The 22,826-nt window shown below is 38.9% G+C and overlaps 1 protein-coding gene across 3 annotated transcripts in view; it reads left to right on the top strand.

Annotated features, from left to right (window-relative positions):
* Positions 1–22,826, top strand: part of MICU1 (mitochondrial calcium uptake 1) — a 205,594-nt gene that overhangs the window by 2,352 nt on the left and 180,416 nt on the right. The window lies entirely within an intron of this gene.

Genomic DNA, 22,826 nt, shown 5'->3' with positions numbered 1-22,826 from the left:
CCCATTAGCCCTCTCCACCCTGCACCCGTCCCCCATCCTCCAGACCTTCATCACACTATTGTCTGTGTCCATGGATTATGCATATATGCTATCAGTTCTTTGGTTAATATCTACTCCCACCCGCCTTCCCTCTGAGATTCATCAGTCTATTTCATGCTTCTATGGCTCTAGATGTATTTTGTTCATCAGTTTATTTTTTCATTAGATTCCACATATGAGTGAGATCATGTGATACTTGTCTTTCTCTGCCTGGCCTATTTAACTTAGCATAATAGTCTCCAGGTCCCTCCATGCTGTCTGAAGGGTAAGAGATCCTTCTTTTTTATTGTTGCATAGTATTCCATGGTGTAAATGTACCACAGCTTTTTTTATCCACTCACCTACTGATGGGCACTTAGGCTGTTTCCTGATCTTAGCTATTGTAAATATCGCTGTTACGAACTTAGGAGTGCATATATTTTTTTCTGATTCGTGTTTCAGGTTTCTGATTGGTGTTTGAGGCATATGATTCTTCAAAGTGGGCTCACTAGGTCAAATGGCAGTTCCATATTTAATTTTTTGAGGAAACTCCATAGTGTTTTCCATAGTGGCTGCACCAATCTGCATTCCCACTATCAGTGTACTAGGGTTCCCTTTTTCCACATCTTCACCAGCACTTGTCATGGGTTGATTTGTTGATGGTAGCCATTCTGACAGAGAGATTTGCATCTCTCAGATGATTAGTGACTTTGAGCATTTTTTCATGTCTTGACCATCTGTATGTCCCCTTTGGAGAAATGTCTATTTAGGTCCTTTGCCTATTTTTAATTGGATTGCCTTCCTTTTGTTAAGTTGTATAAGTTCCTTATATATTTTGGATATTAACCCCTTATCAGATGTATCATTGGCAAATATGTTCTCCCATACAGTGGGCTCCCTTTTCATTGTTGATGGTTTCTTTTGCTGTGTGGAAGCTTTTTATTTTTATGTAGTCCCATTTGTTTATTTTTTCCTTTGTTTCCCTTTTGAGCAATTTTTACAATGGCTATAGCACTTGCTGAACATTAGCCATTTCTTCCCCATATAGAATTGTTTAATATGTACCTTTTTAAAAGAGAATCCGTTTTTAAAAAGTTTACTCACAACTTTTTCCCTCCTCAGAATAAAAATAGTTTGCTTTTATGCCAAGAGGAAAAGTTAATTCTTTTAAAATAGATTTTCTACACACTTTGGTAAATTATGAGAAAATTGTTAATGCTTTTAAGGTATTAAATATTAATTTCTGAGCATATATGAGAGGAAGACACATGGGCATATTTCCCATGTTCCATACTTCCTGTTATAAAAGTAATAGGTGTTTATTTTGGAAAATAGAAGTTATAGAAAATATAACATTGAAAGTCAAAAATCGTAATTTATCTTTTCTTCTGCCACAGGTAACCATTAGTTTCCTTGCATGTTTGGGAATCAGTGTGGAAAAGTAAAGAGTCTAAAGTCAGACTCTGTGGGAAAGATGGTACTAATAGCACTAGCCTTACTTCCTCTAACCTTAGAAACCCCAGAAGAGAAAGAACTTTCCTTTTTCTACTGTATGGGAGGGAGTTTCATTGGCTTGCCTTGGGTCATTGCCCATCCTAGAGGCAATCTCTGTAGCTAGAGTGATAGAATGCTTTGTGTGGCCAGGATTGGCTCTTGTTCCTACCCTGGAGTGGGTTGTAAGGGGTATACAGTTTCAAACCACATGAATTAAGGATAGGAGGCATATAATTGCTAAAGGAAAATTGAGGTGTTATTTCCCAGAGATGGGAGAGTTGCTGGACAGGCAAAAATAACAGATGTTCACTAAAATAATTTTTATGTATTTGTTTTTTAATTAAGAGAACTTGCTTTCCTTTCCCAGTATAAATTAAATTATACTTTACAGTTTATATGTTGATTCCCCCCACCCTTTTTAAAAATATATTTTTATTGATTTCAGAGAGGGAGGGAGAGGGAGAGAGAGATAGAAACATCAGTGATGAGAGAGAATCACTGATCGGCTGCCTCCTGCACACCCCACACTGGGGATCGAGCCCACAACCCGGGCATGTGCCCTTGACTGGAATCGAACCTGGGACCCTTCAGTCTGCAGGCCAACGCTCTATTCACTGAGCTAAACCAGCTAGGGCTCCCCTCCCCCCCTTTTTTAAATCCTTACCCAAGGATATATTTTTATTGATTTTTAGAAAGAGGAAGGGAGAGATAAACATTAATGTGATAAAGAAACATAAATCAGTTGTCTCCTGTGTGTGCCCCGACTGGGGATCAAACCCTCAACCTAGATATGTGCTCTCACTGGGAATAGAACCCATAATCTTTTAGTGTAGGGGACAAAGCTCCAGCTGACTGAGCCACATGGCCAGGATGATTTTTTCGTTTTTAATATCTGTTATTTTATTAATTTATAGAACTTAAACTCTTCAAGTGCCTGGGTTGGGGGCTCAATCCCCAGTGTGAGGCATGGTGATAGATGATTCTCTCATAAACAAGTAAGCCCTAACTGGTTTGGCTCAGTGAATAGAGCGTCGGCCTGTGGACTCAAAGGTCCCAGGTTCGATTCCAGTCAAGAGCATGTTCCTTGGTTGCGGGCACATACCCAGTAGGGAGTGTGCAGGAGGCAGCTGATCAATGTTTCTCTCTCATCGATGTTTCTAACTCTCTATCCCTCTCCCTTCCTCTCTGTAAAAAATCAATAAAATATATTAAAAAAATAAATAAACAAGTAAACTCTTCAAGTGCATATATTTGTACTGTTACTGTATCCTTACTCTGTAGTATTCAAATTTTCTAACTTTAATATTATGCTTATTGGCAGTTTGTTAAAATTGATTTTTGATAAATATTTTTACTACAGTGGATTAATTTTATTAACAAACTGCAGCTTATAAATAGTAAATTAATATGTTCTGAGTTTTTAAGTATTTGTAGATAATATGGTTAAATGCTTGATTCTCTTCAATTATTTCATGTGTTTATTTGTTTTAAATACATTTTCATTTATTTCAAAGAGGAATGAAGAGGGAGAGAGAGATAGAAACATCAGTGATGAGAGAGAATCATCGGCTGCCTCCTGCACACCCGCTACTGGGGATTGAGCCCACAACCTGGGCATGTGCCCTTGACCAGAATCGGACCTGGAACCCTTAAGTCTGCAGGCCGACGCTCTATCCACTGAGCAAAACTGGCTAGGGTAGTGGTTGGCAAACTGTGGCTCGCGAGCCACATGCGGCTCTTTGGCCCCTTGAGCGTGGCTCTTCCACAAAATACCAGGTGCGGGCGCGCATGAACAGTGCAATTGAAACTTCGTGGCCCATGCGCAGAAGTCGGTTTTCGGCTCTCAAAAGAAATTTCAATTGTTGTACTGTTGATATTTGGCTCTGTTGACTAATGAGTTTGCCGACCACTGGGCTAGGGCAATTATTTCATGTTTTAAAAAGTGTAGAAACCACTTCACTTGCATATTATATGAAAAATATATCAGTATAATTGTCACTAATTGCTGTCACTGGGTATTAACTTTAAAACTGTAGTTAAGCCCTGGCTGGGTGGCTGGGTTGGTTGTATCATTGTCCTTTTGGTTCCAGTCAGGATACATACCCAGATTGTGGGTTGGATCCCCCGGTCAGGGCATGTGCGGGAGGCAACTAATTGATGTTTCTCTGCCACATTTCTCTCTCTCTCTCTCTCTCTCAAATCAATTTTTTTAAAAAAAAACTGTAGTTAACATTAATGTCTGGTTTTGTATCTTTACGTATTATTCTGATGATTCATTATATTTTTAGAGAAAATATAATTGAAGCCACATTGTTTACTCCACTGTCTTGTCTTCGTTGGAAAGAAATGTTAACAGTTCATTTCAATGAACATTGAAACTTTAATTGCTAACATTGGTGGCACATGGTTTAGTATAGTCAGATCTGTATTCTAAAACCCAACTCCATCACTTCTGGGTGTTGTGAAAATTACTTAATTTATCTGAACTTGAGTTTATTCCATTTGCAAAATTGAAATGATAATACCTATTTTTGGGGTTCTTGTGAGGATTAATGTATGCCAAGTGTCTTGGATATAGTAGGTTCTCATTAAATATCCTAATATATAAAAACCCTGGATTGTAACGACCAGTAATGACCGAGGCTCGACCAACCAGAAGTCAGTCCTGCAGTCCGCTTTCGCTGCAGGTGTGGTGCCCCAGCACTGATTGCTGAGGGGGCTGTGAATCAGGGCCAGAGAGAGGCCTGAAGAGAGAAGCAGGGACTGATCCGTTGCCTCTGTGGCAGCTTTTGATCAGCACTTGCCTCTCTCTTTCTCTCCCAGTCTGGATAGCAGCCGTGCCTCTATTTCTCTCCAGGCCTCCACCGGGGCTTCTGATCAGCCCCGCCTTTCTGATCAGGCCCCATTGATAGACCCAGAGACGCTGACTGGCATAGAAACCAACCAATCAGAACCAAATCTGGGTGAAGTGTGAGGAACCAATGGCTGCCTAGGAGGCAGAGCTTTTGACGCTGACTGGCATAGAAACCGGCCAATCAGAACCAAATTGGCCGGCAGAGGAGGGCAGTTGAAGGCAAGATCAGGCTGGCAGAGGAGGACATTTGGGGGCAACCAGGCCAGCAGGGGAGGGCAGTGGGGCGAGATCAGGCCGGCAGGGGAAAGCAGTTGGGGGTGAGATCAGGCCGGCAGGGGAAAGCAGTTGGGGGTGAGATCAGGCTGGCAGGGGAGGGCAGTTAGGGGTGATCAGGCAGGCAGAGGCAGTTAGGGGCAATCAGGCAGGCAGGCAGAGTGGTTAGGGTCAATCAGGCAGGCAGGCTGAGGCAGTTAGGGGTGATCAGGCAGGCAAGCAGGTGAGCAGTTAGGAGCCAGCGGTCCCAGATTGCGAGAGGGATGTCTGACTGCCGGGATGTCCCTGTGGGATTGGGCCTAAAGCGCAGTCAGACATCCCCCAAGGGGTCTCCAATTGGAGAGGGTGCAGGCTGGGCTGAGAGAACCCCCCCCCCTCTGTGCACAAATTTCATGCACCGGGCCACTAGTAACTTAATATTAACAATAACAAAAAGTAATGTCTAAAAAGATTTTATTTTCCCAATTTCAGCATGATTAACTGTGGTGAGTAAAATATACAGGTATCTGAGGAACTAACTATATTGTTCTCTTTTTTTTGGTCTTTGCTCTGTATTTTTTTTCTTAATAAATCTTTATTGTCCAGATTATTACAATTGTTCCTCTTTTTCCCCCCCATAGCTCCCCTCCACCCGGTTCCCACCCCACCCTCTGCCCTTACCCCCCCCAACTGTCCTCATCCATAGGTGTACGATTTTTGTCCAGGCTCTTCCCGCACCCCCTGCACCCTTTTCCCCCCGAGAATTGTCAGTCCACTCCCTTTCTATGCCCTTGATTCTATTATATTCACCAGTTTATTCTGTTCATCAGATTTTTTATTCACTGGATTTTTAGATTCACTTGTTGATAGATATGTATTTGTTCATAATTTTTATCTTTACCTTTTTCTTCTTCTTCCTCTTCTTAAAGAATACCTTTCAGCATTTCATATAATACTGGTTTGACAGTGATGAACTCCTTTAGTTTTTTCTTATCTGTGAAGCTCTTTATCTGCCCTTCAATTCTGAATGATAGCTTTGCTGGGTAGAGTAATCTTGGTTGTAGGTTCTTGCTATTCATCACTTTGAATATTTCTTGCCACTCCCGTTTGGCCTGCATGGTTTCTGTTGAGAAATCAGCTGACAATCATATGGGTACTCCCTTGTAGGTAACTGTTTTTCTCTTGCTGCTTTTAATATTCTCTCTTTGTCTTTTGCTCTTGGCATTTTAATTATGATGTGTCTTGGTGTGGTCCTCTTTGGATTCCTTTAGTTTGGGGTTCTCTGCACTTGTAAGTGTATTTCTTTCACCAGGTGGGGGAAGTTTTCTGTCATTATTTCTTCAAATAGGTTTTCAGTATCTTGTTCTCTCTCTTCTTCTGGCACCCCAATAATTCGGATGTTGGTATGCTTGAGGTTGTCCCAGAGGCTCCTTACACTATCTTCATATTTTTGTATTCGTTTTTCTTTTCGCTTTTCCGGTTGAGTGTTTTTTGCTTCTTTGTATTTCAAATCTTTGACTTGATTCTTGCGATCCTCTAGTCTGCTGTTGGATCTCTGTATATTATTTTTTATTTCAGTCAGTGTATGCTTAATTTCTAGTTGGTCCTTTTTCATATCCTCTAGGGTCTCACTAAATTTATCTGTGGTTTCTAGAAAATTCCTGAAAAACTTTATAACCGTGGTTTTGAACGCTATAGCCTCCATTTCTGTCATTTGTGACCTGTTTCTTTGTCTCCACATTTTGGCTGCTTCCTTGTGTTGATAGAGTGGCTATGTGTGCTAGGTGTCCTACAGGGCCCAGTGGCTCAGCCTCCCCAGTTACCTGAGGTGGACACTCTTGGTGCACCCTCTTGTGGGCTGTGTGCACAGTCTTGTTGTAGTTAAGCCTTGATTGTTGTTGGTATCACTGGGAGGAATTGACCTCCAGGCCAATTGGCTATGAGAATCAGCTGTCTCTGTGATGGGAGAACTTCTGTACTGGAGACACCCTTATGAGGCAAGACTTAATTTAGTGGGGCTTTGGTGCTCACTGTGTCTGCCCCCTGAGTGTGTCCCTTATGGATCTGAGGAGTTGTGATCTGGATGGTCCCACTCTGACCACTGGGTACACTGGCTCTTGGATCTCGAAGGAGGTGCTAATTTAGCCTCTGCTTGAGGACACCCAGCAGGAGATAGGGAGAGATCTGCAGATTCCTCTTCTTTGTTTGGGTTTTGGAGGTGCCCAGATGAGGCCCAGCTTGTGAAGCAATGCAAGCTGCTGTGGGGCCTTGGGCCTTCTTTTGCATGTTCTGGGTTTCTCTGACCCAGCTGCAGTTTGTTAGGTAAGTTTAGAATTCAAAGGGCCAAGCCATTCATATGCAAAAGCCTCTGCACTTAGCTTGGATGGGGGGGAGTCTCAAGGTGGAGCAAACAGCAATGGCTATCCGTCAGCCCTGCCCTAAGAGGCCCCTGTGTCTCAGTGTCCCGCAGCAATTGCTGCAAGCACCTCTGAGAGAAAGCCGCCCTCGAGTTTCGCTTGTTGCCAGACAGTCCAGTTTCTTCCCGTATGAGTCTGGGTCCCCAGAGTCTCACCCCGAACTGGAGTTCAGAGCAGTCAGGTTCTTTTGTCTCCCTCTCACTTGAAAAAGCCAGCCACGTACTCAGTTGCCAGCCCTCTTCGTGTGCGCACGCCTCCGTACCTCTGCCTTCCACAGCTCCTGTGAGTCTCAGTGTGCTTTTCTCTTTCCTTCTAGTTGTAGAATTTCCACTCAGCCAGCCTTCCTGTGGTTCTGGATGATGTCCGTTTTGTCTTTTAGTTGTAGTTTTGAAATTGTTGTGCAAGGCAGCAGTTTAGGTGTTTACCTATGCTGCCATCTTGGTTTCTCCAACTATATTGTTCTTCACTCAGTTTGTCTTGATATTGGCAGGTGTTTACATTACATATTGCATATATAGCAATAAACTAGAAAACTTTGTTTAAACAAAATAATTAATATGCCGAAGTATTTGAAGATTGCCTAATTTAAGTACGGTAACTTTCATGCTAAGGGAATGTATTGAGAGGATTTTACACAAACTCTGAGCTCAGTAAAGTTTAGTATTAAGTGGAAGATACACTATACGAGGATAACTAGGTGTTGGATATCTCAGGAATTCAGATTAGAATTTATGGTGACTTTTGGTAATAGAAATTATAAAAATGGATTTGTTTTTATTTTTAAGGATAAGTTCAGTGTTGAACTCCTGTGAATAAGTAATGCTTTGAGAATATGATATGTTAGATACCTGCAGGTGGAAGAGAGAACAGTTTAGAATGTTTCTTGAAAAACAAAAAAAAGCAACTGTGTAATTGAAAAACTTGTGAGAAGTGATTGACATTAAATATAATTAATGATCTGGCATTGGGAAATTAAATATTGCTGCATTAGAATGAGAGGTGTTTTAGCCCTGTTTATGAGAAAAGAAACAACTAGAAATGGGTTAATCTTTATTTCCCCAAACTAAGAGTAATCAGGTTTTTGTTTGTTTGTTTGTTTGTTTGTTTTTGCAAATTGTAAACATTTCCCAGGCTAACTTCAAGGTGGGTTTTACTGACTATGAGAAAATTGAAACTTTAGTATAATCTTTGAGAAATAGATCCTCATCATTCATGTTAGCTACACAAGTAATAGTTGCATTTTTCTTCAAAGTGACTTAATGGTGGTTATTAAACTTAAAATGCCTATCCTAATAGCATTGCTTATTCAGACTTAAACAGTTACTTGATGTCTATTTCTAATCCCCAAGTTTTCAAGTATAATTTAAGTTTTGCTTTTTAAAGTTTGTATCTTGAGTATTGGAATTAAATCAGCAAGCTATTTTTTTTCCTTTAAAAAATAAACATCATTACTTTGATTGTCTACTATCCTATTAGGATTAAGTGAGCTATACCATAGCATAGAGGGCTTTAGAATTTAAGCTGTAATACATCTTTCTAATGTAGCTCTTATGTCTCTGCCTTCCCTTCTTATTCCTTCCCCCACGTTCTAGTCACAGTGAACTACTTTTTGCTCCCCCTACAAGCCATGTCTTTTTGTGTCTTTATGTCTTTCATAGGCTGTTTGTTGTACTTTGAAAGCCTCTCCACCATCCTGACATCCTCCAAGTGGTGAGACACTATTCATCTTTAAACTAGGTTAATGAGTTCTCCAATTCATAAAACTTCCCTCCACTTGATAGTGGTTATTTTCCTTTGTGGTTCCCATAATAATTATTTTTACCTTTAAAAACTATTCTTTTTCTTTTGTGGAGCAATTGTATGTATTTTCTATGAGACTGAGTGTTTCTTGATGCCAGGAACTGAGTCTTATTCACCATCATATCCTTTTTTTAAAAATATATTTTATTGGTATTTCACAGAGAGGAAGGGAGAGGGATAGAGAGCTAGAAACATCGATGAGAGAGAAACATTGATCAGCTGCCTCCTGCACACCTCCCACTGAGGATGTGCCCGCAACCAAGGTACATGCCCTTGACCGGAATTGAACCCGGGACCTTTCAGTCCGCAGGCCAATGCTCTATCCACTAACCGGTTTCGGCAACACCATCATATCCTGAGCATCTGTCATACAGACAAGCTTAGTACATGTTTGGTGAACAAATGAGTAAATAAGATATTTCATCTGCTTTAAAAATCAGAGTAGAAACAGGATATAATCCAGTAGATTAAGATTGCATCCTATAACCTTTATCAATCTGAGACATTCATATAACTTACTTGGACACATCTAGAAAATTCCATCTACACATTCTACCACACATCAATAAACATGTTTTATCTGTACGAAGGCACTGGAGAGAGAGAGGAAAATCATATTTCATTCCTCAAGGAGCTCATAGTCTAATGGTGGAAATAGACAGATGAATTGGTAATTACAATTAAATTTATGCAAAGTAAAATTTTAAATTAAGTTTATCAGTTTCACTAGACATGTTCAAGGTGCTCAGTAATCACATATGGCTAGTGGTCACTGTATTGAACAGTGCAGATATAAAACCTTCTGTCATTGTAGCACATTCTACTTGACAGAAGTGTTGTAGAACATTATAAATAGACTTGAGTCTATATTCTCTAGTTTCACAGGATCCTAGAGAATTTCAACCACATTCCTTTCTTGTTAAAATAAAACTTGCTTTTAGATTTGGAAATTATCAAGTAGATTATATTGCAATTCAAATAAAGTAGCATTGCTAATTTTTTCAGCTCTTTGATTTGTAATAGCATTTAAATTAAGTGGTTTTAGAATTTGATTTTCAACTTCAGTATTGTTATCATCTAACTTTCCATCCTAATAATTCCCGAGATGGTAAGGAAACGTAATGGTTAGAGCAATGACTTTGGGATTGTAGAAGCTTTCCTCTGCCATCTGCAGGCTATGACCTCTGGCAAATTTCTTAGAAGCATTGAGCTTTGGTGTCCTTCTCAGTTATATTGGAGTAATAATAATACTTACCTCAAGGATCATTGATGATAAAAAAAGATAATGGATATCAGGCACTTGGCATAGTACCCCTCACAGATTAGTGTTCATTAAATGCTAGTATTAAAGGGAACTAGAACAACCAGTTGTATAAATGAAAAAACATTTTTTAGAAAGTTGGGGAGATTGGAATATGGACTGCATATTAGATCATATTAAGAAATATTATTACATTTTTTTAGTGTAACAGTGACATGATTATGCAGAAAGAAAGTCCAGATTTTTGGAGACATACTAAATACTAAAATATATAGCTGTGAAATGATATGATGTCTGAGGGTTGCTTTAAAATAATTCACAAAGAGAAAGAGGAATAAAAGGGAGGCCAAGGCAGCTGGAGTTTTCAATGCAGAATCCTCAACATTAGAGAGCTGAAAGGAGGGAGAACTCCTGAGATCTGCAAAGACTTCCCCTCAAATATTCACATCTAATCATTGATGTGAGGAAACTACCCGAGGCTAGAAAAGTAACCAGTTGAAAAGATTGGAGATAACTATACTCAGAGTTCTTGTAGAGGCAGGAATAGTGTTTTTTTCCAATCAACCGGAGTGGAAATGTCTTAATAGGTCATCATGTAGATGTAGAGTCTTCAGAAGGGTTTTTCTTTAATAGTGCCATAAATTAACCTTAAACTATATGCTGCTCTGGCCCAGCCTGAAAAGCTTAAAAGCAAGACCTGAAAGTGTCAAACTGTTTCCAAGTTACTGAATTGTGTCCTAGAACTAAGCTCAAGAATAGTTACAGGAATACAAAAATATTCAGCACTCCACAAAGTAAAATTCACAGTGTCTGGCATCCCATTAGAAATTACTAGAAATGCAAAGGAGCTGTAAAATATGACCCATAATCATGAGGAAAAAAAATCAATAAAAACTGAAACAGAATAGAATTAGTAGAAAGAGATGTTAAAACATTTTTATAGCTCTCTGGTTTGGCTCAGTGGGTAGAGTGTTGGCCTGCGGACTGAAGGGTCCCAGGATCAATTCCGGTCAAGGGTACATGCCCGGGTTGTGGGCTCAATCCCCAGTAGGGGGTGTGTAGGAGGCAGCCAATCAATGATTCTCTCTCATCATTGATATTTCTATCTCTCCCTCTCTGAGATCAATAAAAATATATTAAAAATTTTTTTATAATTATATTCCATATGCTCAGAAACTAGAAGAAAGATTGAATATGTTAAATAGAAACACGGAAGATCTAAAAAAAAAAAAAAAAAGACCCAAATTGAACGGAACCTCCAGAGATGGAAACTACAATGTCTGAGACTTAAAAAAAACAAAAGCAAAACATTGATGAGATTAATAGCAAATTAGACACTGAAGAATAAGACAAATCAAGGCTCGTGAAATAATCTATGAAGAGTTCTTGCTAAAAGTACTTAATTTGACTCCAATCAAGCTTTTAAATATAACTTCCAGATTACAGGAAATGAATGGATTAGAGAAACAATTTAAACCATGCTATAAGGAAGCAATTAGATAAATTTAGAATTTAAGAAATGCTGTAATACATTGTTGCTCTGTTCTTTTAAAAAATTAGGGTTGTGCTGTGATTGTACAACATGGTGAATAGACTAAATGTAACTGAATTGTATGCTTAAAGATGGTTAAAATGGTAAACTTTATGTATATTAACAACAATTTTAAAAACATAACTATTTTTACCATTTTTAAGTATACACTTAGGAGACATTAAGTACATCTGTTTGTTGTACAAACATTACCACCATTCATTTTCAGAACTTTTATTTCCTTTTCAAACAGAAAATTCTATACCCATTAAACAATAATTCCTCCTCCCAATCCTACTTTCTGTTTCTATGAATTTTATTCCTGTAAGTACCTCATATGAGTCAAATCATAAAATATTTGTTTTTGTGCCTGGCTTATTTTACTTAACATAATGTCTTTAAGGTTCATCCATGTTGTAGGATATATCAGAAATAATTTTTTTTCAAATTTTTATTATGCTAGAATACAAATATAAAACTTAACATCTTAACCATTTTAAAGTGTATAGTTCAGTGGTATTAAGTACATTCAGATTCTTGTAAAGTCATCACCATCATTCATCTCTGGAACTCTTTTTATTGTGCAGAAGTGAAATTCTACACCCATTAAACAACAACTCTCCATTACTCTTTTCCCCCAGTTCCTGGCAACTGCTATTCTACTTTCTGTCTCTATGATTTTGAGGTGCTCTAGGCACCTCATATAAGTAGAATCATACAGTTTGCCTTTTTGTGACTGACTTATTTCACTTAGCATATTGTCCTCAAGATTAATCCATGGTGTAGCATGTCTCAGAATTTCTTTCCTATTTATAGCTGGGTAATATTTCTTTGTATGTATAAACCACATTTTTTAAATTCATTCATCTGTTGACAGACACTTGGGTTGCTTCCACCTTTTGGCTATTGTGAATAACACTGCTATGAGCATGGGTGTTTTAAAATATGTTTGCTAGTTAAGCTTTTTGGACTAGATAATTTTTTAAAAAATATATTTTATTGATTTTTTACAGAGAGGAAGGGAGAGGGATAGAGAGTTAGAAACATCAATGAGAGAGAAACATTGATCAGCTGCCTCCTGCACACCCCCTCCTGGTGATGTGCCCACAACCAAGGTACATGCCCTTAACCAGAATCAAACCCGGGAACCTTCAGTCCACAGGCTGACACTCTATCCACTGAGCCAAACCAGTCAGGGCGATAATTTTTTAATTATAGTAAAATACACATAACAAATTTTGCCATTTTAATTACTTTTAAGTGTACCATTCCATGGCATTAAATACTTTCTCATTGTTGTGCAACCATTTCCAGAACTTTTTCATCATGCCAAACAGAAACTCTGTACCCAATAAACAATACTTCTTCTTTTTTTTTTTAATGTTTGGTTTGGATCAACAACTGTGCATTTTTTAAAATAAATCTTTATTGTTCAGATTATTACAGTTGTTCCTCTGTTTTCCCCCCATAGCTCCCCTCCATCCGGTTCCCACCCCACCCTCTGCCCTTACCGCCACCCTCCACTGTCCTCATCCATAGGTGTGCGATTTTTGTCCAGTCTCTTCCCGCACCCCGCAACCCCCACACCCTTTCCCCCCCCGAGAATTATCAGTCCACTCCCTTTCTATGCCCCTGATTCTATTATATTCACCAGTTCATTCTGTTCAGATTTTTCATTCACTGGATTTTTAGATTCACTTGTTGATAGATATGTATTTGTTGTTCATAATTTTTATCTTTCCTTTTTTCTTCTTCCTCTTCTTAAAGAATATCTTTCAGTATTTCATATAATATTGGTTTGGGGGTGATGAACTCCTTTAGCTGTTTCTTATCTGTGAAGATCTTTATCTGACCTTTAATTATGATAGAATTGAATTGACCTTCAATTCTGAATGATAGCTTTGCTGGGTAAAGTAATCTTGGTTGTATGTTCTTGCTATTCATCACTTTGAATATTTCTTGCCACTCCCTTCTGGCCTGCATGGTTTCTGTTGAGATATCAGCTGACAATCGTATGGGTACTCCCTTGTAGGTAATTAACTGTTTTTCTCTTGCTGCTTTTAATATTCTCTCTTTATCTTTTGCTCTTGGCATTTTAATTATGATGTGCCTTGGTGTGGTCCTCTTTGGATTCCTTTTGTTTGGGGTTCTGTGCGCTTCCTGGACTTGTAAGTGTATTTCTTTCACCAGGTAGGGGAATTTTTCTGTCATTATTTCTTCAAATAGGTTTTCAATATCTTGCTCTCTCTCTTCTTGTGGTACCCCCATAATTCTGATGTTGGTACGCTTGAAGTTGTCCCAGAGGCTCCTTTCACTATCTTCATATTTTTGGATTCTTTTTTCTTTTCCGGTTGGGTGTTTTTTGCTTTATTGTATTTCAAATCTTTGACTTGATTCTTGCGATCCTCTAGTCTGCTGTTGGATCTCTGTATATTATTTTTTATTTCAGTCATTGCTTAATTTCTAGTTGGTCCTTTTTCATATCCTCTAGGGTCTCATTAAATTTATCTGCGGTTTCTAGAAAATTCTTGAAAGACCTTATAACCGTGGTTTTGAACTCTATATCCAGTAGTTTGCTTTCCTCCATTTCTGTCATTTGTGACCTGCTTCTTTGTCTCCACATTTTGGCTGCTTTCTTCAGTTGACAGAGTGGCTTTGTGTGCTAGGTGTCCTATAGGGCCCAGTGGCTCAGCCTCCCCAGTTACCTGAGGTGGACACTCTTGGTGCACCCTCTTGTGGGCTGTGTGCACAGTCTTGTTGTAGTTAAGCCTTGATTGTTGTTGGTATCATTGGGAGGAATTGACCTCCAGGCCAATTGGCTGTGAGGATCAGCTGTGTCTACGCTGGGAGAACGTCTGTGCTGGAGACACCCTCATGGGGCAAGACTTGCTTCAGTGGGGCTTTGGTGCTCACTGAATCTGCCCCCTGAGTGTTTCCCTTATGGATCTGAGGAGTTGTGATCTGGATGGTCCCACTCTGACCACTGGGTACACTGGCTCTTGGATCTCTAAGGAGGTGCTAATTTAGCCTCTGCCTGAGGCCACCCAGCAGGAGATATGGAGAGATCTGCAGATTCCTCTTCTTTGTTTGGATTTTGGAGGTGCCCAGATGAGGCCTAGCTGTGAAGCAATGCAAGCTGCTGTGGGGCCTTGGGCCTTCTTTTGCATGTTCTGGGTTTCTCTGACCCAGCTGCAGTTTGTTAGGTAAGTTTAGAATTCAAAGGGCCAGACCATTCATATGCAAAAACCTCTGCACACAGCTTGGGTGGGGCGGAGCAAACAGCTATGGCTGATCCTCAGCCCTGCCCTATGAGGCCCCTGTGTCTCAGTGTCCCGTGGTAATCGCTGCAAGCACCTCTGAGAGAAAGCCACCCTCGAGTTCCGCCCGATGCCAGACAGTCCAGTTTCTCCCTGTATGAGTCTGGGTCCCCAGGGTCTCACCCGGTACTGGAGTTCAGATCAGTTGGGAGCTTGTTTCTCCCTCCTGATTGAAAAAGACAACCACGTACTCATACTCAGCTACCAGCCCTTTCCACGCACGCACCTCCGTACCTTCGCACTTTACTTCTGCACCTCCTCTGAGTCTCAGTGTGCTTTTCTCTTTCCTTCTAGTTGTAGAATTTCCACTCAGCCAGCCTTCCTGTGGTTCTGGATGATGTTCGTTTTGTCTTTTAGTTGTAGTTTTGAAGTGGTTGTGCGAGGCAGCAATTTAAGGTGTTTACCTATGCCGCCATCTTGGTTTCTCCCCAACAACTATGCATTTTTAAATTTGTTTTTAAAGAGAGGAAGGAGCGGGGAGAAACATTGATGTGAGAGAAAAACATCAGTCGGTTACCTCCCACATATGCTCTGACTGAGGATCAAACCTGAAATCTGGGTGTGTGTCTGACCAGAATTGAACCCGCCACTTTTTGGTGTGAGGGAGGATGCATCAACCAACTAAGCCACACTGGCGAGGGCAAATGATAACTTCTTATTCTCTCCTCTCTTCAGTCCCTGGTTCCCTGTTAACCTCTATTCTATTTTCTATCTCAAAAACTTTGTCTATTTTAAACACCTCCTATAAGTAGAATCATACAATTTTGTTCTGTTGTGTCTATTTTATTTCACTTAACATAATGTCTTCAAGCTTCATTCTTGTTATAGGATGTATCAGAATTTCATTCCTTTTTAAAATCTGGGCACCTTATTCTTAGTATTTTTTATTTTTATTAAATTTATTTAGGTGACATTTGTTAATAAAATTATATGGGTTTCAAGTGTATGTTTCTATGATATATAATTTGTATATTGCATGGTGTGCCCAGCACCCAAAGTTAAATCTTCTGTCACCATATATTTGGCCCCCTTTATGCTTCTCTAGCCCTAACCCCCCTTTCCTGTGTTAACTACCATACTGTTGTCTGTGTCTATGAGTTTTTGTTTGTTTTTCTTGTTTGTTCATTTGTTATTTTCAGTTTTATATCCCACATATGAGTGAAGTCATATGGTTCTTAACCTTTTCTGACTGACTTATTTCACTTAGCATGATATTCTCAAGGTCCATCCATGTTGTCAAAAATGGCAGTATTTCATCTTTTCTTATGGCCGAATAGTATGCCATTGAATATAGGTACCATATCTTCTTTATCCAATCATCTATCAAAGGACACTCGTTGTTATGTCTTGGACACCACGAATAATGCTTCAATGAAATAAAGGTGCATATATCTTTGTGAATAAATGCTTTCAATTTGTTGAGGTAGGTACCCAGAAGAGGGGTTGCTGGGTCATATGGTAGATAACTATTCTTAATTTTTTTAAGAATCGCCATACAGTTTTCATCAGTTTACATTCCCACCAGCAGTGAATTTCCTTTTTAAGGCTGAATAATATTCCATTATTAGGTATGCACACATTTTTTTATCCACTTTTCTGTTGATGGACATTTCAGCTATTCTGCCTTATGGCTATTGTGAATAATGCTGCTATGAACACTGGTATACAAGTATCTATTTGAGTCCCTGCTTTTAATTCTTTTGGATATATATGTAGGAGTGGAATGCTGGATCCTATTGTAATTCTATGTTTAACTGTTTTCCATAGCAGCTGCATTATTTTACGTTCCCACCAGCTGTGCACAAAGGTCCCACATTTTCTCCAACACTTGTTATTTTCTGCTTAAAAAAAAAAAAGCCATTCTAATGGGTGTGAAGTGGTATCTCATTGTGGTTTTGATTTGCATTTCCCTAATGTTGAGCATCTTGTATTTATTTGTATATCTTCCTTGGAGAAATGTCTAATCAAGTCTTTTGCCCATTTTTAATTGGATTTTTGTTGTTGTTGTTGTTGTTGTTGTTGTTGTTGGACTAGATAGCTTTTAAATCAAAAGATGAGATTTCTTAAAAATGGCAAATTGAATTCCATGGATTTGAAATGCTATTTAGGTTAGAAGAAAAGGAATAAAAATGTCCATTTCCTTGATTAGAATAGCAAGGATAGATAATAGATACGTTTATGATTAGAGTATTACTTTCATTTTAATTAAATGTTTGCATTAAAAGGAAGCATTTAAACATTCTATATTTATATAATATTTTAGTGAAATTTATATTATATTGTACAGTTTTTATTTGAATTGTCACCATCACCAGCATCCTCTTATATTACCTCCCCAACAAACATTTATTCATAATTTATTGTGTGTAGGCACTGTGCTCAGCAATTTACAAGCATTTTCTTATTTAATTCTCTTCATAGTCATTTGCAGTGTTATTATTCCTGGTTTATGGAAGCTCTAAGTTGCCAAGTCTGGAATCACAGGTTTGACTGACTTCAAAACTAATAGCCACTAAAGTCAAGTCAGTAAGGTCTGGTATCTAGATGAATTAACTAGATTACCTTGAGTAAGACACTTAACTTTCTGGGCCTCAGTTTAATAAAACAAAACAAAATGTACAATAATATAAACTTAGCTACATGTTTAGTACCACTTTAATTTGTGATGTTCTAATTTTGGCTTTAATTAAATCCTAAAGTTTAAAATATCTTTATGTAAGCAAGGGAAATCTTTTTTAGAAGTACCTGGAAAAATAGAGAACAGATTGACAGCTGTCAGAGGTGAAGGGGTTTGTGGGGGCTGAGTGAAAAGGTGAAGGAATTAAGCAAGAAAAAAAAACTCACAAAAATACACAAACAAATTCACAGGCACAGACAATAGTGTGGTGATTACCAGAGGGAAAGGGGGGTGGGGGCAGATTAGAAGAGGATATAGAGAGGATAAATGGTGATGAAAGGAGATTTGACTTAGAGTGGTGAACACACAATGCAATGTACAAATGGTGTATTATAGAATTGTACACCTGAAACCTATATAATTTTATTAACCACTGTCACTCCAATAAATTCAATAAAAAATAAAAATAAAAAATAAAAGTACCTGGATAAATAAGTTGGAATAAAGGTTTAAAAGGAAGTAAAACATTCTATGAAATATCTACTCTTGCTGTCAACCTAGCAGCTTTGTTTCTAGAGAAAACATAAATATAGACAGGTTGTTATAAAGGAGTATCTATAAAGATGTACATTGCTGTGAATGGTAAAAAAAATTCCACTGAAATGGTTATTTAGGCAGAAAGAGACTTCATTTGCCAGAAATATATGTTATTCTTACAGATTGGCCCATAGTACAATCAATTCTTTGCTGTTGAAGGAGACTGAATAACATGTCATATACCTATGCTTGAGTTTTGACATGGAATTGTTATTATATTTTAATACAAGTGCCCAATTTTCTATATCTGGAAATTGAATATAATGCAAATGAACATTGGAGCACTTATAAAATACAGAATTCTCAGCAAATGCAAGGTGACATCTTATTAAATATTGATTCCTTCATTCTGTTTTCACATATCATTTCTATATCACAGTAGGATTTAGAGGTTTTAATTTAATAGGGAAGCCCATAAAGTATTCTGTGTTCTACAGTGCATATAATGCATTATTGTTGATCAGTATTTTACATTTTTTCCTGTGTGTGTGTGTGTTAATTTCCTCTTTCTAGCTCTGGCTGGTGTGGCTTAGTTGGTTGGGCATCATCCTGTGCACCAAGAGGTTGCTGGTTCAATTCCCCGTCAGGGCACATGCCTAAGTTGTGGGCTCTATTCCCAGTAGGGGACATGCAGGAAGCAGCCAATTAATGATTCTCTCTCATCATTGATGTTTTTTATTTCTCTCTCCCTCTCCCTTCCTCTTTGGAATAAAAAAAGAAAAGAAAAAGAAAAGACTTCTAAGTCCAGTGTACTTTGCTTTTTTACACAGCATTGTTCCCTTCTCTCTTTTTGTGTTAAGAAATACTTTCTCTTTACAGGAAGGGCTGGTGAGGGCTGCATACTAGGGAAAGACAAAGGAAGGCATTTAGATTACCATCTGTGTTGACTTATTGTCAAGCAGAAATTCTGTATGGGGATAAAGACTGGGCATTTGTGTTTTCTCTGACTTAGAAACTTGACCATGGATGATGGAACAGGAAACCCAATTCTTATTAATAGCTCTCTTTGGTCTTGAGAACTGTCAGGCTAAAAGCACCTTGGAATGACTTGCAAATTTAAGGTATGAATAGAAGAAGAGAAAAAATAAGGAAAGCAATAAAGAGAAAAGAAACGGAACAAGGTTGCATTTCATGAAGCTGGCAGAATGCTCTGAAATGATTGTTTCAGATCCTAACCTATTTGTAAATAAATTTTAAAGTGATATTATTTTAATACTAGAGGCCCGGTGCATGAAAATTCGTACAAGAGTAGGCCTTCCTTTTCCCGGCTTCCGGCACAGGCTTCCCTCCGGCACCCAGGACCCAGGCTGCTGACACCGGCTTTCCTCTGGCACCTGGGATATGGCCTTCCCTCCTCTGGCCACCAGCAGGTACCTGGGACCCGGGCTGGCTTCCCTTCAGCCACCCGCAGGCACCCAGAATTCAGGCTGGCATCACCCCAGCTTTGTCAGGAAGGACGTCTGAAAGACGTCTGGTCTAATTAGCATATTACCCTTTTATTATTATAGATTTTATTTTTTAAGAGCTTCCTGTTTTCAATTCTGGTCAGAATAATTCTGGTCTTATATTTCCCTCAGGATTCGAGTATACTCATTTTCTCATGTGAGGATTATATACTTATCAGGAAACTATTAATGGTTATGATGCATTTGATTGATCTGTAGAGTTTAGCAGAGGCAGCTTAAGAATATATTTTGAAAGATTAAGTTAAAGTAGTTTCTTTACAGGTCTTACCCAATGTTACATATATGTTTTTGTTTTGTTAGCTCCTCTTGTCTGTACAAAATAGGAATGAGATTATTGAGTATTAGCTACTCTTAATGTTATAAGTTAGTTCTGGTTAGTTTTACATATTTCTAACATCTTTCTCAACCAGGGTTCCTCATCTGAACCACAGAATTATATATATATTTCAGTGATTACTTTCTCAATTTTCCTCCTATTTGGCACATAACTACTACCATTCTAGACATGTAGGAGAAGAGTTAGTTCATTGCCCAGTAGATGTCTTTGTTCTCTCATGGAACACCTGTTGAGAAAGGCTGCAAGAGTTCAGTAACTGTTTTGTCCTTAACTCCCCACAGTTGCTACATAGGGAAAGAGCAAGTTGTAACCAATGAAAGAGTGCAAGTAAAAAAGACGGCAGGGATTTTTATCTGTTTTATACTGTTTGGAGAAATATTGTGAGCAGTCATATATGTAATTGAGTATTTCCTCAAGGACTATGAAACGTGTAGTCATTGTGATTGAATGTACGCAAATGATATTTACAAATGGAAAATATCTTGTAGTAGGAAATACTGTTTTAAACTCGACTCTTTTTAAAGGAATTTTAAGTTCAAAGAAAAAAATTGAGTGAAAAATTCAGAGTTCTGTATAGCCCTTCATTCTTTCTCCCAGTTTCCCCTTATTACCATCTTGCTTTAGTGGGACACATTTGTTACAACTGATGAGCCAATATTGATATATTATTAAGTAAAGTACATAGTTTACATTAGGGTTCATGCTTTGTGTTGTACATTCTATAGTTGTTGTGTGTTTTTTAATTTAATAAATCTTTATTGTTCAGATTATTACAATTGTTTCTTCTTTTTCCCCCAAAGCTCCCCTCCACCCGGTTCCCACCCTACCCTCTGCCCTTACCTCCCCTCCACTGTCCTCATCCATAGGTGTACGATTTTTGTCCAATCTCTTCCTGCACCCCCCTTACCCCTTTCCCCCTGAGAATTATTAGTCCACTCCCTTTCTATGCTCCTGATTCTATTATATTCACCAGTTTATTCTGTTCCTCAGATTTTTAATTCACTTGATTTTTAGGTTCACTTGTTGATAGATATGTATTTGTTGTTCATAATTTTTATCTTTACTTTTTTCTTCTTACTCTTCTTAAAGAATACCTTTCAGCATTTCATATAATACTGTTTTGGGGTGATGAACTCCTTTAGCTTTTTCTTATCTGTGAAGATCTTTATCTGACCTTCCATTCTGAATGATAACTTTGCTGGGTAAAGTAATCTTGGTTGTAGGTTCTTGCTATTCATCACTAAATATTTCTAGCCACTCCCGTCTGGCCTGCATAGTGTCTGTTGAGAAATCAGCTGACAATCGTATGGGTGCTCCCTTGTAGGTAATTAACTGTTTTTCTCTTGCTGCTTTTAATATTCTCTCTTTGTCTTTTGCTCTTGGCATTTTAATTATGATGTGTCTTGGTGTGGTCCTCTTTGGATTCCTTTTGTTTGGGGTTCTGTGCACTTCCTGGACTTGTAAGTCTATTTCTTTCACCAGGTGGGGGAAGTTTTCAGTCATTATTTCTTCAAATAGGTTTTCAGTATCTTGCTCTCTCTCTTCTTCTGCAACCCCCATAATTCTGATGTTGGTACGCTTGAAGTTGTCCCAGAGGCTTTTTACACTATCTTCAACTTTTTGGATTCTTTTTTCTTTTTGCTTTTCTGGTTGAGTGTTTTTTGCTTCTTTGTATTTCAAATCTTTGACTTGATTCTTGTGTTCCTCTAGTCTGCTGTTGGGTCTCTGTATAATATTTTTTTTATTTCAGTCATTGTATGTTTAATTTCTAGTTGGTCCTTTTTCATATCTTTGAGGGTCTCGCTAAATTTATTGGCCTTTTCTAGGATATTCTTGAAAAGCCTTATAACTGTGGTTTTGAATTCTATATCCAGGCGTTTGGTTTTCTCCATTTCTTTCATTTGTGATCTGTTTCTTTGTCTCTGCATTTTCGTTGATTCCCTGAGTTGGTAGGGTAGCTTTATGTGCTAGGTTTCCTATATGGCCCAGTGGGTCTGCCTCCCCAGTTAACCTGAGGTGGACACTCTTGGTGCACCCCTTTGTGGACTGTGTGTACAGCCTTGTTGTAGTTAAGTCTTGATTGTTGTTGGTATCACTGGGAGGAATTGACCTCCAGGCCAGTTGGCTGTGAGGATCAGCTGTGTCTACGCTGGGAGAAGTTCAGTGCTGGAGACAGCCTTATAGGATCAGACTTGCCAAATTGCAAAAGCCTCTGTGCTCAGCTTGGATGGGGCGGAGTCTCAGGGCGGAGCAGACAGTCTTGGCTTCCTGTCAGCCCTGCCCTTGCGCACGCATCTTCAGACCCCTGCCCGCTGCGGCTCCCCAAGTCTCCAAGTCTCCGTGTGCCTTTCTCTCCACCTGACAGTCCAGACTCCCCTTGTATGAGCCTGGGTCCACGGGGCTGCGCCCGGAACTGGGGTTCAGTGCAGTCGGAAATGGGGTTCAGTGCAGTTGGGGGCCTCCTTCCCCCTCCTGCCAGAGAAAGTCAGCCAGTCACTCAGCCGCCCCTCCTGTCAGCCCTGCCCCGCACGCGCGTCTCCGCACCTCAGCCCTTTGCCGTACCTCCAATTCTCTGTGAGCTTTTCTCTTTCCTTCTAGTTTTAGAATTTCCACTCAGCCAGCCTTCCTGTGGTTCTGGATGATGTCCATTCTGTCTTTTAGTTGTAGTTTTGAAATAGTTGTGCGAGGCAGCAGTTTAGGTGCTTACCTATGCTGCCATCTTGGTTCTCTATAATTGTTGTTTTTTATTGTGGTGGAACACACAGAACATTATATTTATCATGTTAAATTCAGTAGTGTTAAATATATTCACATTGTTGTATAACAAATCTTTAGAACACTTTATCAGAAATAATTTTAATAATG

The sequence above is a fragment of the Plecotus auritus genome (assembly GCF_963455305.1).
Source record: "Plecotus auritus genome assembly, chromosome: 9".
Classification (NCBI taxonomy): domain Eukaryota; kingdom Metazoa; phylum Chordata; class Mammalia; order Chiroptera; family Vespertilionidae; genus Plecotus; species Plecotus auritus.
The sequence above is the reverse complement of the archived record's forward strand: the minus strand, read 5'-3'. Positions and strand labels throughout refer to the sequence as shown.